We start from the raw sequence: 17556 nt of genomic DNA, 5'->3' as shown, positions 1-17556 counted from the left end.
TAAAAGCAATTAATAATGATAATATATCCAATAACAGCATTTAATCACAGATCTTACAGAAACTCAATAAACAAGACGAAATCAACACTTCCTTGCAATCGCTTATGCAAGCTTGAAAAATATCTTTTTATTACCAAAGATGTCTAAATCTATAAAAACTCTTCTATGGTACTCAAATGGGTTAATCAAACATAAGAATGAACTCGAAATTGTACAGAACTCGGAAAATGTTGACGTATGTATGATATCGGAGACACATTTTACGTCACAAACCTATTTTAAAATTAAAAACTACGCAAATTACCATACAATTTATCATATCAATTGCGGTATAGATTCATAACACCGGTCAACAAAAAAAAATATATTTTTTGGGGTTTCTGTTCTCATGCTTGAATTCTGATTCTAGACATTGAAAAACACTTAAATATTAATCTTTAGTTCTTTAAGTTTGCTTTGGGCTGATCTACATCGATAAGTATATTTGGGGTTAAATACGGGAGAGCTCATATGAGCATAAAATAAATACAAAAAATATTCACCTTTAGACAGTAATTTCTTGTTATTTTACATTTATATATTATTGTTTATCACACATCTTGAATAAAAACGACTCTTCTATCTAAAAAAAAGTTTTCTAATTACAATCTATAGTGAAATTGTAGAAAACATATAAAAATCATCGGAAAATTACTCTAATTTCTACGAAAGCAAACTTTAACCGGAAAAAAAATTTGTGCTTATTTTTGTCATAGGAGAAACTAAAATTTAACATGTAGATGTCAGACCCAAAAATCGTGTTGACCGGTGTAATAGGTGGAGATTTCAACGTAAGAACACGCACTGGGATTCAAGGATTACGACTACAAAGGGGAGAGAACTCTATAAAGCACTGCAGTCAACCGGAAGTTGCGCATTCTCGATGAACTTACCATCAGATAATCAAACGATTCCAGGCCTGATAGATTTTTTCATTGTCGGAAAAATATCCCGGAACTATTTGTCGACCAATCAGGGTTATGACCTTTACTCGGATCATTCTCAATTTATTTAAGCTATAGTGAAACCGTCATCTCTAAAGACAAAACAGCGGCCTTGTATAATAAACGTACAGATTGGGAATACTTTAGAACGATCATGGAATGTTACAAAAGTAAATATGACTCTATATTAAATACAGGCCAGTTGGAATCTGAAATTTTACACTTTACAACAAGTATGCAACACGCAGCTTGGAAAAGTACACCGGAATTAAAGACAACTGCTGTAAACTCTCAATATTCTAATGATATAAGAGAAATAATTAAATTAAAGAGAAAGCTACGACGTAAGTGGCATCAAACTCGTTGTCCAGCTGATAAATCTATTTTAAATAAAGTATCTAAAGATCTTAATCGGAAAATTAAGAGGTTTAAAAATGAAAGTTTCGCAAAATAATTTCGGTCCCTAAGCAATGGAAGAAGTTCCGACTACTCTTTTTGGAAAAGCTGTAAAAGACTACAAACACCAGAAACTCAAGTATGTCCCATTATAATAAATGCTGATAGCTGGGCCAGAAACGATTCAAAAAAAGCAGAAATATTTTCGGATTATTTAGCCAAAATATTCTCCCCATATGAAACACACGTAGATTAGCCTACTGCTTCCAGTCAAGAGAGCGAAGAAATCTCAAGTTGCACAAGCAGTGAGCTAAGTGAGGAAATCAAAATTCTGAAAAACAAAAAAACCCCGGTGTTTAAATGAGTTAAGCATTCACCCCCTAATGCAACAGCGCAATTCACCACAGCTGATGACACTACAACACAACTCAACACATCTGTACACCAACCCACTCAACAAAAAGGATGGGCAACGGGAAGGCAGACACACTTCGTTCTAAGCAATTCATTTCGTCACACACTCATCGCTGATACACATTCGTTTTACACTTTCGATTCCACATTGCGTCGCGTCGACACCAATTTTCCCATCTAAACATCGATCGGCAACAATTCTGCGCGCTGCCTTTTTCGCACATCGACCTTCGCATGTACGTATGAAATTCACTAATATCCTGAACCGTGAAAACTCGATCGCCAACACCATCAAATCATCTACGTCATTGGAGTCTCGCCGATATTTAGTTAATTAACTTTATAAAATATTTGGCAACTGTGTAAATATTAATTTATTGTTATAAATAAAATTGTTACCAAAAGAAAACAAATGGCGTGTGCTCTCAAAAAAATGTGTATTAATTTAAACATGGTCCTTCGAGCCATAGTGAGAGGCACTATGGATCAGTGAAACGATTTAAAAAAAAAAACAAAAAACAAAGGAATTGTGCGCCAATCCCAAAACAAAAAAAGGTGCAGTGACCCAAACAAACCGAAACAAACAAAAAAAATAAATACAATACCTATATATATGTACATATATAACAACCTACATATATGCATATGAGTGAGGTGACAAAACAAAAAAAACACAAAATGTGGTAGAAAACACTGAAGTGAAGTGACAAACACAAAAAGAAATTACATGGAAAATCAAAATATACAAAACAGTTCCAACAAACAAAACAAAATACACAATCGGGCACGAAATCTTATAACAAATTAAATATATATTTTTTTTTATAAATGAGTTTGATTTAATATTTCACTTCATACGTAGCGAAACACGTACCGGGCCGCTATAAACATTATATGTATTCATTGTATTGCTTTCAAAAAATCATAAAGTTCTGCTTATCTGTAACATCACATTCATTGACTGTTAGGCGGTACAAAGTTCGCCGGGTCAGCTAGTCTTATATATAAAAATGAAACCGTTTTCGTTGTCACGGCATCACGCGTGAATGGCTGATCCGATTTGGCTGATTTTTTTTTTGTTGTATTTGTTATTATTAGGAGAAGGTTCTTAAAACCCCTAAAAACAGCCCTTTTCTTTTTCCCATACAAACGTTTTATTTTGTATATACATACATACATATATAAGTAAAAATGATGGTTTGTTTGTTAGTAACGCTAACGCACGAGAACGGCGGAACCAATCTTCATGAAATCAGAAGTTGTTCGCTGTAGATCTGGAAAGGGTTAGATAAAAAAGACCATATACTTTTCATAATGAAAAGTCGAAAAATTGGAAATTTCCAAAAAGGAAAAGTCACTTTACACTTTACAATGCTTTTTTGTTTTGTTTTTCAATATTTTGTTTTGTAAATTATTTGACTCTTTCAATATCGGTCGCTTGCTTTTTTATTCCGGCTATTTAAAAGAAAAATTATTGAAAATTGTTCAGTGAAAACTTTATGTGTGTTTCAAACAAAGTGATAAATTACAGATTGAAATTTGTTACGAGGCAACAAAGACATCGCGCTAATATCGGTCGGCGTTTTTTTTGCCATCAACGTATCAACATGAACTACATGAGACTCCCAGGATGCGATGACATATGTGTGGAGTTATGGATCGCTGTCAATCAGCAAGCGATCATCACGATAATACTGCAAGATTATATATATATATATAGATATTTGATGGACTTTATCTTGAAGCAACGTATGTATATACAAGTATGGTGCAGTCAGATTCTGTTGAGTTGCAAACACGAGGTTTGCCGCACGCACACATTCTTCTTTGAATGGTGGATGGTGGTTACACCAGATCAAATTGATGAAAACATTTCTGTGGAAATTCCTCATGCAGAGAAAGATCCATTATTCTACGAAGTGATGAAAACCAATATGGTGCATGGACCTTGCGGACACCACAATCCCACTTGCAATAAATGCACGAAACACTATCCACGTGCTTTTCTTTCGGAAACGCAGACTGGAAATGATGGATATCCACTCTATCGTCGTAGCTCATTAGACGACAATGGCATGACCTTTACCATTCAACTTAGAGTAGTGAATATCGAAGTCGACAACATATGGATCGTACCATATTCGCCACTATTGTCTAATTCACATTCAAAACTCATGTCAATGTTTGATATTGTAGTTTGGTGAAATCGTTTTTTCCGACTGTTGTGCGTTTCGCAGTTCATTTGGAGAATGGCTAAAGAGTGTTTTTCAACCCAGAGAATACAGTACAGCCAACGGAAACACCTCCAACAACAAAATTTACATTGACGAGTTTTTTCTCAACTTGCGTTAGTGATTCGTTTGTGAGAACATTGCTCTATTTGGAAATGCCTTGTTTTTATGCATGGAATGCATCGCCGAAGAAATAGGTACGCAGAAAGCAATGCCAACCAATAGATTGACATCCAGGTGTGTTCTCAACTAATTCCTTAGGACAAATTTACATAATCCACCCGAAAAACTACGATTGCTAATACTTTGCTATTAATAAATGTACGTTGTTCAGTTTGATTTGAGTCATTGCGCACACTTTTCGCGATGGTCATTTTGACATATCAGCCTTCAAATCCGCGTCAATTATGGAACACAAACAAAAGTACATTGCCAAAGACATTTTACAACGTATTCGTTAAGAACTGGAAATAGGCAAATTTCTGTTCCAGTGGTTTGACATCAATTCCACCTCCCTTTTGTCAATTCACTTCAACGAAATATGAACTCATCACGAATGTTTATGCCAAATTGGCCAAATTATAGTAACTACGATTGCATGGATTTTCCCGAGTTCCCGAGTTCCCCATCTTCTCTGTACATTTACGCACCGGAATAGAAACCAAAAAATGTTGCTTATAAAACTGCGTGACATTGAAAAAATTTAGAAAAATCGAAAATAAATGATTTTTAACACAACGTAAATTCAACTTTTTTTTCATTTCAAAACACATAATATCACGCAGGACAACGAATGCGTTGTTACGGCATCACGCGTGAATGGCTGAACCGGTTTGGCTGATTGTTTTTTGTAGTTTTCTAATACTCTGTACAAGGTTCTTATGGAAAAAATATTAAGAAAATCTCTCAGAATGATTGAAAAATATACATTTCATTTTGCATATTTTAAAAAACGCGCGTAACAAATGTAAACGTAATTCAATTTAAATGTCAACGTCATTCAATTAAAAAAAAATTGTGGTAATCTGTTTTCATGTAAATTTTATTAAGTTTTTGATAAAGTTCGTTTTGTTTTAAAGACTAAGAAGTGTTTTGTTTGCTAATAAGTGTTTATTAATCACGGTAAGTTAAATTCACCTTATATCGATTTTTGGTAACTTTTGCTGACTACACAATATTACAATTTGGTATACATGGTTAAACAGAAAAAATATGAGATCATTTTATTTTCAGTTGGATTTTCGTTTTTAACAATGCCACCAACCAGACGTACAAACAAAGATCAAATTGATGAAATCATTTCTGCGGAAATTCCTGATGTAGAGAAAGATCCAGTATTAAACGAAGTGATGAAAACCAATATGGTTCATGGACCTTGCGGACACCACAATCCCACTTCGGTTTGTATGTCTAACAATAAATGCACGAAACACTATCCACTTGCTTTTCTTTCGGAATCGCAAACTGGAAATGATGGATATCCACTCTATCGTCGTAGCTCATCAGACGACCATACAACTTAGAGTAGTGAATATCGAAGTTGACAATATATGGATCGTACTATACTCTCCACTGTTGTCTAATTCACATTCAAAACTCATATCAATATTGGTCTGGAACGATACGGTGGATACGTGAATTGCAATAAAGCGCTTTGTAGGGTATTTACTTTTGCAATTCATGAACGTTTTTCGACTATTGAGCGTCTCGCAGTTCATTTGGAGAATGGCTAAAGAGTGTTTTTCAACCCAGAGAATACAGTACAGCCAGCGGAAACACCTCCAACAACAAAATTTACATTGACGAGTTTTTTCTCAACTTGCGTCATTGATTCGTTTGCGAGCACATTGCTCTATTCGGAAATGACTTGATATTATACATGGAATGCATCAACGAAGAAATAGTTACGCAGAAAGCAAGGCCAACCAGTAGATTGACATCCAGGTGTGTTCTCAACTAATTTCTTAGGACGAGCTTACATAATCCACCCGAAAAACGACGATTGCTAATACCTTCGGTTGCTATTGATATTTCCAACGTAAATTCAACTTTCTTTTCATTTCAAAACACATAATTTCACGCAGGTCAACGTATGCGGGGTCAGCTAGTCAGAAATAAAAACAAAAAACGGGCGCCAATTTTTAAATCAACAAAATAGAAGGCGTACCTGCAAGCAGCTAGAAGGACAAAAGGAGTGGAGAAGGAAATCGGGACAAAACGCCTAGGCTCGCAATACCTCGCTCATACCTACAATATGTAAAACGCCCCTTGAGGAAAAACAAAGTGAGTTTATTTTTTTCACTTTTTTTTTCAAATATATTTCAATGCACATAAATATGTATGTATGTAAAAAATAAGTTTTTATATGCTAATATAAAATATTTCAAAATCCGTTTATCTGGGAAAATACGGTTACCAAAGCGTCACTGCTTCGAGTTTATTTTACGAGAAAAACCGAACACAGCTTGGTATAACGTATGTTTATATGAACCTACATGTATATGTTAATAAATGTTATTAATTTATTGCCTAGGTATAATCTTACTTTTGTGCATTTAAACACGTTTATTAACAAACACAAATATCAAGCAAATCAAGCATTTACTTGCTAAAATTTCCGACAAACTTCTTCTGATTAATCAATCAGTAAACAGGACTGTATATAATATGTATGCAAAAGCGCAAACATAAAAAAAATATATATCATAAAAAAGTGAAGCAAGAGGAAAAAAAACAAATAAAGTACATAAAATATGCCGTATTTTCTCTTTATTTGCTCCATCTTTGCGACGCTATAACTCACGAACGCCTTAAAAGAAACGACAATCAATCAAAGCGCGTGAAAAGAGCTTTCCAAAAAGGTATAGGGCGTCGGTCATGATGCAACGAATAAAACTAGAACTACGCGCTTTCAGCGCCAACTAGCAAACGCACAAACATAAAAAAAATATATATACAGGGTGGGCCAAAAGAAACCAAGGGGTGTAAAAGTTTAATAACTTTTTCGTTTATTAATTTTTTTTGATTTTTTCTTCCAGATTATATAGACAACACTTGGAGAATTTATAAAGGAGAGGTATGTACACAACTGAACAGAGAACCAGAACAAGAGAATTTTATTACTTAAACCAGAGATCAATTATTTTAAAGCAAAGAGCATATCGTCGACATTTTAAAGTCAGAATTTCGCCCTCTGAAGCAATGATTCGTTGCTTAGTTGATCGTCATCACTAACATGGCAACGTAACAGATTTGCTTCGAACCGGTAGACCACGTTTAAGTCGCTCTGCGGAAAATATTGAACGAGTACAGCAAAGTGTTAACGAAGCACCAGAAACATATGCCAAAAGGCGTTCTGCTCAGCTAGTAATGTCTCGTACGTCACTACGGCGCATTTTAAAAAAAGATTTACAGTTATACCCATATATAAGGTGCAAAAGGTGCAATAATTAAAACCCGCAGATCATCGGCAACGTCTAAATTTTGCAGTTATTTCAAGAGTTGGCCAGAAATGAAATCAACTTTATTAAAAATTTGATTATGAGTGATTAAGTTCATTTTCATTTGAATGTCTTTGTTAATAAGCATAACTTTAGGTTCTGGGGTTCTCAAAATCCAAGAGCCATTCATCAACGCGTTCGTTTTTCGGCGATCTAACCCCGTTTGGATCGGTGAGTATTAATTTGTGTTTGTCGTCATTAGAGCAATGCCTTGCAGCAGGGTTGCTCCGTATCCTCCTGACTCGCGCTGGCATTGAGTCCAACCCGGGCCCGGAGGAATTTTTCTGCTGCGTATGCGCAAAACGGCTCCATCCAAACTCCACCTCGGTCAGGTGTAACACATGCAATGGATGGAGCCATCTTAAGACCTGCTCAGGCCTTAAGACCCATAGGGAGTGGACCACGCGTTACGTGGCCCCATGTTGCCGGGCAATATTGCGACACAAGCCTCTACGGCTGTGCAATCCGCACACAGTTCGCGCGCCGCGCCGCCACCCAACCCAAGTGGCCAACAAAGGACCTCCACGGTCCCCAGGAGCTCAATCAGGCAACATAACTCCCCTTCTGACTTGTCCCCCCCCCAACCTTCATCCCGCTCCAATCCTCGTGCGAGAACCAACCAGCAGCTCTTGGTCCCTCGCACAGTCTGTTCCGTGTGTCAGGCCGTCATACGCCGGAATTTGTCATCCGTCAAGTGCAATTCTTGTACTGGCTGGTGTCATTTTTCGACGTGTTCCGGCCTGCGCACCACACGTGAGTGGAGCGACTAATATGTTGCCCCATGCTGCAGGAGTCTGCCCCCGCAACTCACAACAGTGGCGTCGCCAACCAACACCCCAGCGCGACAACCGCCCCCGCGGGTACTACAGCTGCAACAAATTCCACCCACACGTCACTCCCTCACCCCCAGGATCACCCACGGACACCCGCGACAAACCCGGCTACTTCAATTCAACTGCAACGGACTCCAGAGCAAGATCGAGGAGATAGTTGCACTAATGAATCGGGAACGTCTATCGATAGCTGCGGTCCAAGAAACCAAGTTAAACAGCCGCTCAGATCTTCTGAGTTGTGCAGGTTTCAACGTTATACGTAAAGATCGCGAGCGAGATAATGGTGGTGGCCTAGCTTTCATATTGCACAACACCGTGCAGTATCGTCTAATCGATGTAGACATCGACCCGAGGGATACTACCCTAGAATGTCAGGGTATAGCTATCCGGTCAGGCGATGTCGAGCTCGAAATATTTAATATATACATCCCTCCAGTTACATGTTGCCCAACAGGATATCACCCGAATATAAGTGCGCTACTTCGTGGTGAAAACCGTTTGGTACTAGGCGACTTTAACGCGCACCACGATCTTTGGCATTCCTGCCTGTCAAATGATCGTAGGGGATGGAGCTGGCGGAACAGATTGACGATTCGACATTCTGCACAATGAATGACGAAGCCCCCACCAGAGTTATGGGCACCTGTAATAGCTCGCCAGACATTACCATTGCTAGCGGTGGTCTGATAAACAGCATAACCTGGCGACCTATGCTAACTCTCGCATCAGACCATCTGCCCATAATTATTTCGATCGAGAAGCCTCCTGATTTTGTTTCTGTGGACAACCGCACCTACTTTAACTTTAACAAAGCTAATTGGGTCGGCTTCACAGAATTTACTGAGAGCACCTTCAACGCTCTACCCATTCCTACGGACGTATGCGTTGGCGAACGTCAATTCCGCAAGGTGATCGCATATACTACCGCTCGCTTCATCCCACTTAAAAGAAATGCGGAACTTCGCCCCAATTTACCATCCGAAGCCGCTGTTTTAGCTAATGAGCGCGACACCTTACGCCATGCCGATCCCAGGGATCCCCGAATACGGGATCTCAATTTGGAGATTCGGCGTATGGTAAATCAACATAAGCGGACAAAATGGTTAGAACACCTGAAGTCCTGCAACCTCTCCACCGGAGTGAGTAAGCTTTGGGCTACTGTCAAAGCTCTGTCTAACCCGAAGAGGACATGACGACCGAGTTGAAGTTCAATTCAATGGTCATGCCTCTTCGGACCCGAAGAAGTGCGCGAGCTATTTTAGCCGGCTGCACACTGCTTCGGTAGACAAAGCTAAACGATGTGTTAACCGACGGCTGCGCAAAATGCCAAACGACGGCGCGCCACTTACTTTCACCGGTGAGGAGGTTCAGGGTGTCATCAAAAAAGCAAAATCCTCCAAATCCATTGGCCCTGATGGAATCAACATGCTAATGCTAAAGCATCTAGGCTCGACGGGATAGATATCTCACCAAGGTACTTAATCTGTCGCTGACCACTCTTCAAATACTCCGATGTGTGGAAAGTCGGAAGAGTGGTCCCACTAGAAACCTGGGAAACCCGCCAACAACGAGGGCAAGATCGCCCGATAACTCTCCTCTCCCCAGTAAACAAGACACAGGCCTTCGCTACTCCCGACCTTCACTCACCACCTGAGCCTAGCCAGCCACCAGCATGGATTCCGAAAAGTGCATAGCACCACCACAGCACTTAGCGTCATAAACGCCCAGATAGTTCGTGGCCTCAACCAGAAACCACCCTGCGAAAGAACGATCCTCGTAGCGTTGGACCTGTCAAAAGCCTTTGACACGGTCAATCACACAACGCTGCTGCAGGACATTGAAACAACTACGCTCCCTCCAGGGTTAAAGAGGTGGACCATGAACTACCTGAGCGGTCGCCAGTCATCCGTACTATTTCGAGGTAAAACATCTAAACTGAGAAGAATTAAACAGGGGGTTCCGCAGGGTGGTGTCCTCTCCCCACTACTGTTTAATTTCTACATCTCGAAACTCCCACAACCACCAGAGGGAGTTTCCATAACCTCGTACGCTGATGACTGCACGATATTGGCGTCGGGCAATGGAATCGATGACATGTGTTCGAAGGTAAACAACTACCTCTCCGATCTTTCTCGTTTCCTCACTGCACGAAATCTGACACTCTCCCCCACCAAATCCACAGCGACCATTTTTACCAACTGGACGAAGGAGTATAGACTTGAGCTTAACATTGCAGTCGACTGCGTCAAAATTCCGACTGTCAATAATCCTAAGATTTTAGGTGTAACTTTCGACAGTCTATGCTCCTTCTCTCCGCATTCGACCGCGATTATCGCCAAAGTACAGAGCCGCAACAAAATCCTCAAGTCGCTAGCCGGCAGCACGTGAGGAAAAGACAAAGAAACGTTGTTGGCAACATACCAGGCAATCGGCCGGCCGGTCCTCAATTACGCAGCGCCCATATGGCCGCCTGGATGCAGTGGCACGCAGATGCATGAGGGTAAAAATGATTGACAAAATACTTCATCCACCACTATAATATTTTGCATTGATTTTGATGTCACCGATTGAACACTCCATAAAAGACGCGCATGCTCCCGGTTAAGGATATGAACTCCTCCATGACAGACGGTGTGTTTTGTTATCTCTGAACGGCCCCTAATTTATCTGTTGGGATATCCTGCATTCTTGTTGCATCACGGTCATTCTGGGGATTACGTCGACGACGTCGTACAATATGAACCGGACTTCACGCAACTAACTTTCGACAGGTATTGCACCGCCATTCCAGCTGGAGCCATCAACACCTTCACCGACTCTTTCCCGTGAATTTTCTTCTTGGAGTTAAACCACCGTATCGCAGACGAAGAATCCAGCTTCCGCGTAAAACGCGTTTATGTCCCAAGTCCTTTTTTGGAACATTTCAGGTTAAACTTTCCTGGCTCACCTTCAGACCTTTGACTAGATTTGTCCTGATCTATGCAACAGTTCCGCCTTACACTGACCACCTCTTTGCATCAGCCCCACATACCCATCTAACACGTCCTTTTTTGGATATTTTAACACTTCCAGTTCTCTTAAATCGAGCACGTGCGTTGGGCAAATCTCCGGTTTACATCAATGCCGTTCAGACAATTTAACAATTTCGCCTATCGTTTCTCAACAAATGTAATTTTTAAAACAACAACTTTTTGCTTCCATCACTCATCAAATTTTAAGAATGGTGTGGATCACATCTGAAAAAGTCATTGGGCCTTAATTCAGAATGAAATGGAAGTGCTGTAACCAAAAATGTAACGGTAACAAAATTATGACGCGAACATAACTCTTCGAAAAAGTGCGCCAGGTATGTGGTTTCCAGCAGGACGGTATATAATACACTGTAAGAAACACAATGGCACTTTTAAAAAAATATATATATATCGAAAAAAAGCGAAGAAGAGAACAAAAAAACAACTCAAGGCAAACATTGGTGCCGAAATTCGAACGCTACAGCCACAAGTTTTGAAAGATGCTATGGAAAATGCTCTAAAAAGAGACCATCAGTGCGAAGCTGAAAACGACAATCATTTAAAGAGACATCATTTTTCATACTTAGTGTAAAAAATTTCCCTTTTGTATATTATATAATCTGAAAGAAAAAATAAAAAAAAAAATTAATAAACGAGAAAGTTATTAAACTTTTACACCCCTTGGTTTCTTTTGGCCCACCCTGTGTATTATAAAAAAGCGAAGCAAAAGAAAAAAAAACAAATAAAGTAATTACATACAAAAGTGCATTTGTAACTTTTTTAACAAACAAATACCCTTTTTCCATTTCGTATTCTCGCTCTCCCGCCTTTCCTAAAAAAAAAAAATATAAAAAACAATATACATAAGTACAAGTACACAAAACATACGGCATACCATCTGCTAAGTATGTAACAAAACAGAAACAAAATAAGTATATTTACAAAGTGCATAAGGAAGCATACACACTTCGCTTTCGCGCTCTCTTCCCAATGCGAACATATGTATATGTATAAATATATTTGCTCATATAATCATACAGGAAAGAATCAACCTGTGATAGCATACCCTACACTGGGTATGAGATATCAAATTATTAAATTTTAATTACTTTTCAAAGGAAAGTTTATCGTAATTTCCGTAAATAATTAAACGGAACGGTAACTAACTTAAAATCTCAAATGTAGAGACTTGAGACTGTATCTTAATACAGAATCGCACGGTTATTTTTATTAGTACTCAAAATTAGCGTTTTTTTATGACATTTTCCATTGTAGCCAGATCAGAAAAAAAACTATTTTTTGGGCATTTTAATTAAAACACTCAATTCGCATTTTCCACACCACCTAAGAGGTATGCAAAAGGGCGCGTTACCGAAGTTATTTTAAGGTGCTCGGTTCCCCAGTAGGCCTATATCACCGATTAAAATTTTTTTTACATAATAAATGAAAAAACCAAAACAATAACAATTCATATAGTATAAAAATTAACAAAAACAATATCACTCCATATCACTTGTATAATACTTAAAACTATAAAAATAAACGTATATACAAATTCCAATATTTATGCCCCAAATTCTAATTTGTGGTTAAAAACTTTCTAATCTTTATCGTTCTAACTTTAGAGCCTCTTAATGCGAATCTGCTTAAAAAACCATATTTTAGTATTAAATATTTAGCTCATTGCAACCACTAAAAAAGGAAGATAAAAACTACAAATGTGAAGCACACAAAATTTTATTCTTAAAATGCCTCTTCATTTAGTAAAAATAATTTCTCCTCCACCTATTTTATGACAATTTCTGCCAAATTCCTCAACAAATTTTATTTCTATATTATTAATAAATGCAGCAAATTCTTCAGGCGGCTTCACTGAATTGCATTTATCTATCTGGTTTTGGTGTATGAAGATGAATTCATCTGAAGGAATTTCATCTCCTAAATAAGGTAGGTAATGGCATGTGTGCATTATAAAAATTTTCAAATAAAGGTAGCCGCAAAAACAATTAAAAGCATTTTCCTTTAAAAAGTTAATTTTTAAACTACTTTCTAAAGTAATGGATTTAACAATCGAGTGTTCGGGCCATGGTAAACCCTGGAAATCCTGCCAAGAAAGGTCACTTAAAACGGAATCATTGCACACATTAAGAAGATAATTATGGCTAAGTTCTGAAATAACTGTGGCTTCGGGTTCTAAAGGCAGCCCACAGTTACCTTTTGTTACGATATTTACGTAAAGTAAACTACACGATTTTCTAAATAAACTAGAGAACATGAAAGGTGTAACTCTAGTACCTCCCCCACCTCTTATCTGACCAAAAAATGCTCTAAGCTGTCCTGACATAGTCGTCTTGTCTTAAGGTAAGGAAATCGCCACAATCGTCTTAAGCTATTAATATTAATTAACCCCCTTGACAAAATTGAAATTATGTGTTGTGTGTTTTCCTAACTCATCTACGACCCGAATTGTTTTTAAAACTTTTTCTGGCTCATCTAAAAACTGGTTTTGCTCTGAGAAACTTATAAAAACTTTTTTAGTGGGTACAATGGCCTCAGTGAAACTGCTAATAAAGTTATCGAATAATTTATTGAAAAAAGAAACGAAATCCGCGGTATTAATAAAGCTCATACTATTTGAGCTTAAGGCTACCGAGCTGACCGTATTACTTAACACTTGAGTCGCGAATTTAACCTTAATTTTTTGAAAGGTATTGGGGTAAATTTGAGCATGGGTTAATTTATGCGCACACCGATAACTCGAATTAGAGTCCTGTTTATAAAAATGGACTATATCTGACCAACCTACACGACTATTTTTTAAATCAACCTTATTTTTAATGTTTTGTAAACAGTTTCGACTACTTTTTAATAAATGGAGGCTATAGTAAAAAAACATATTTCCTTACCATTAACTTTGAAAAAAGGCAGTGGCATTGAAACACCTAACAAATTAGCTAAATTTTGAAAATTGGTACCCTGGTCACAAAAAAAATGGGAAGGAACGAGCCCCATATTTTGAAGTTGGGTAATGGCTTCAAGAATATATTTCTTGAGGACATCCCCTTTACATGAGCCTCTAAAAAAAAAATAAGCTAAGGGTGGGACCAAGGTTCCCCACCTATGCCTTGCACCATTATGGTCATTGCAGTTGTGGCTATTCTAGATGTGCGATTTTCATCGCCATAATCTTCAAGACCCATCACCCTATCAAATTGCCAATCATGCAGCAAATGATATTTCAGTGACATTTCATCACAAGAAACTGATATGAACTTTTGTTCGAAAGAAAATCACTTACTCCTAATTTAAGACTTTATGTTGCTTTGGATGCAATCTGGGAAACGAGGCCAATCTGCGACAAAATTATATAACGTATTTTCCGAAGGAAAACTAAGTTGGTGCTTTAGGTAGCGGTAAGCGATTGGCGCCAAAAAAAAAATACACCCAAAGCTAAAGTTTTAAAGAAAACTATCATATCGCCGACCGTGATTTTGGCGATTAGTATTTAAAAAACTACTCCTAATACAATCACCCAACTGAGCAGGAACTTTGCTGCAAACTATCTCAAGAGGATCTGACTTTTCCCTAAATGAACTAATTCTTAACATTTCCCTACTACATCCCTACATTCAGTTGCCATTTGGACCAACTGAGCTTTTAAACTCCTATTCTCCCGTTCTTCATCTAATTCAATTTTTTAAATCCTATTCTCTTCCCTCAATTTTTTTTTCCATCTGTCGCTGCTGTCAGACCCCTACCTGTTTGCGCGGCTTATTCTCTACTCTTTAGTAGTTCCTACTCAAGAAGTGGCAAAGGCTCTAAAATATTTTCGCGGTCTTCCCTTTCTAAAAGCGGAATCAGCTGCCTCGATGCACCGTTTGCATTTGAGGCAGATCCTTCCATTTGGAGAAAAAAATCTTCAACGCCCATTTCAAAAATGAGTGGCAAAAATGTGTTTAGGTGTTTTTTCATTCCGATCTTCAAAAACACCTAAACGTTTGAGCCAACGTTTACGCCTATTAAAAGAAAAAAAAATAATATACACAATGTCAAATATTATCATAAATTATGTATAATAATAATAATAATAGCAAAAGTGCATATTTAATGAATATTTAAAAGTTCGATTTTTTCATAACTATCATAAATATTCAATGATAAATCGATAATTTAAAATAATTTATTTAATTAATTAACGGCAATGGCAATCTCTATATCTCTGCTTGTATGGTTGCTTGCAGGGATAATGGGATGCCCAACTTATTCCAGTGTGAGAGCGCCTCAAAATAAGCGTTTTTTTATAACATTTTCCATTGTGGCCACATCGAACGAAATAAGAATTTTTGGGTATTTAAATTAAAACACCCACAATTTATTATGATTGCAAATCATTATATATTGGACTGATAGCTGGGCCAGAAACGATTCAAAAAAGCAGAAGTATTTTCCGATTATTTAGCCAAAATATTCTCCCCATATGAAACACATGTAGATTATCCTACTGCTTCCAGTCAAGAGAGCGAAGAAGTCTCAAGAAGCACAAGCAGTGAGCTAAGTGAGGTAATCAAAAATCTGAAAAACAAAAAAACCCCGGTGTTTAAATGAGTTAAGCATTCACCCCCTCTACTCGGTAAAACTGGCGCATCCTAATGCAACAGCGCAATTCACCACAGCTGATGACACTACAACACAACTCAATACATCTGTACGCCAACCCACTCAACAAAAAAGGATGGGCAACGGGAAGGCAGACACACTTCGTTCTAAGCAATTCATTTCGTCACACACTCATCGCTGATACACATTCGTTTTATACTTTCGATTCCACATTGCGTCGCGTCGACACCAATTTTCCCATCTATACATCGATCGACAACAATTCTGCGCGCTGACTTTTTCGCACATCGACCTTCGCATATACGTATGAAAGTCACTAATATCTTGACCCGTGAAAACTCGATCACCAATACCATCAGATCATCTACGTCATTGGAGTCTCGCCGATATTTAGTTAATTAACTTTATAAAATATTTGGTAACTGTGTAAATATCAATTTATTGTTATAAATAAAATTGTTACCAAAAGAAAACAAATGGCGTGTGGTCTCAATAAAATGTGTATTAATTTAAACATGGCCCTTCGAGCCAGAGTGAGAGGCACTATGGATTAGTGAAACGATTTAAAAAAAAAACAAAAAAACAAAGGAATTGTGCGGTGAACAAATCCCAAAATAAAAAAAGGTGCAGTGACCCAAACAAACCGAAACAAACAAAAAAACTAGATACAATACCTATATATGTATATGTATACAAATCTTCAACGCCCATTTCAATTGTATTTTCAAAAAAAGAATTTGGGGCGTTAAATATTGGCTCAATAATTAAATTGATGTCCGGAACGGCTCTCGGGCGCAATTTTTGTGCGTTACGCATTTCATTAGAAAAATGCCGCTCACACGCAAAAATGTGTTTAGGTGTTTTTTCATTCCGATCTTCAAAAACACCTAAACGTTTGAGCCAACGTTTACGCCTATTAAAAGAAATAAAAATAATATACACAATGTCAAATATTATCATAAATTATGTATAATAATAATAATAATAATAGCAAAAGTGCATATTTAATGAATATTTAAAAGTTCGATTTTTTCATAACTATCATAAATATTCAATAATAAATCGATAATTTAAAATAATTTATTTAATTAATTAACGGCAATGGCAATCTCTATATCTCTGCTTGTATGGTTGCTTGCAGGGATAATGGGATGCCCAACTTATTCCAGTGTGAGAGCGCCTCAAAATAAGCGTTTTTTATAACATTTTCCATTGTGGCCACATCGAACGAAATAAGAATTTTTGGGTATTTAAATTAAAACACCCACAATTTATTATGATTGCAAATCATTATATATTGGACTTTTAATATAGTCGGCGAAACTGGCGAAACTACTTAAATCCCTTTTTATGATGTACTAAAACAACTGACTTTTGATATTTCACTACTTAATATGGTGAATTAAGCCTGCTAGTTCTCAATTAATAAATGTTTTTAATCATTTGTAATTGAAAATTATTTATTCTATGCATCGAATTGCAAATCGTTTCATGAAATATATGTAATTATCTCTGATTCAGAGGAATTGGAGTACAGAAGCAGCGACTTACAACCACTGACTAATTTGGAT

The 17556-nt window shown here is 37.5% G+C and overlaps 1 pseudogene; it reads left to right on the top strand.

Moving 5' to 3' along the window:
- Nucleotides 1–8923: 8923 nt before the first annotated feature.
- LOC126766028 (uncharacterized) overlaps nucleotides 8924–17556 on the top strand; it is an 11883-nt pseudogene continuing 3250 nt past the window's right edge.

This window comes from Bactrocera neohumeralis, unplaced genomic scaffold (genome assembly GCF_024586455.1).
Source record: "Bactrocera neohumeralis isolate Rockhampton unplaced genomic scaffold, APGP_CSIRO_Bneo_wtdbg2-racon-allhic-juicebox.fasta_v2 cluster11, whole genome shotgun sequence".
Lineage (NCBI taxonomy): Eukaryota > Metazoa > Arthropoda > Insecta > Diptera > Tephritidae > Bactrocera > Bactrocera neohumeralis.
Note: the sequence above shows the minus strand (reverse complement) of the source record. Positions and strands in the feature narration are given on the sequence as shown.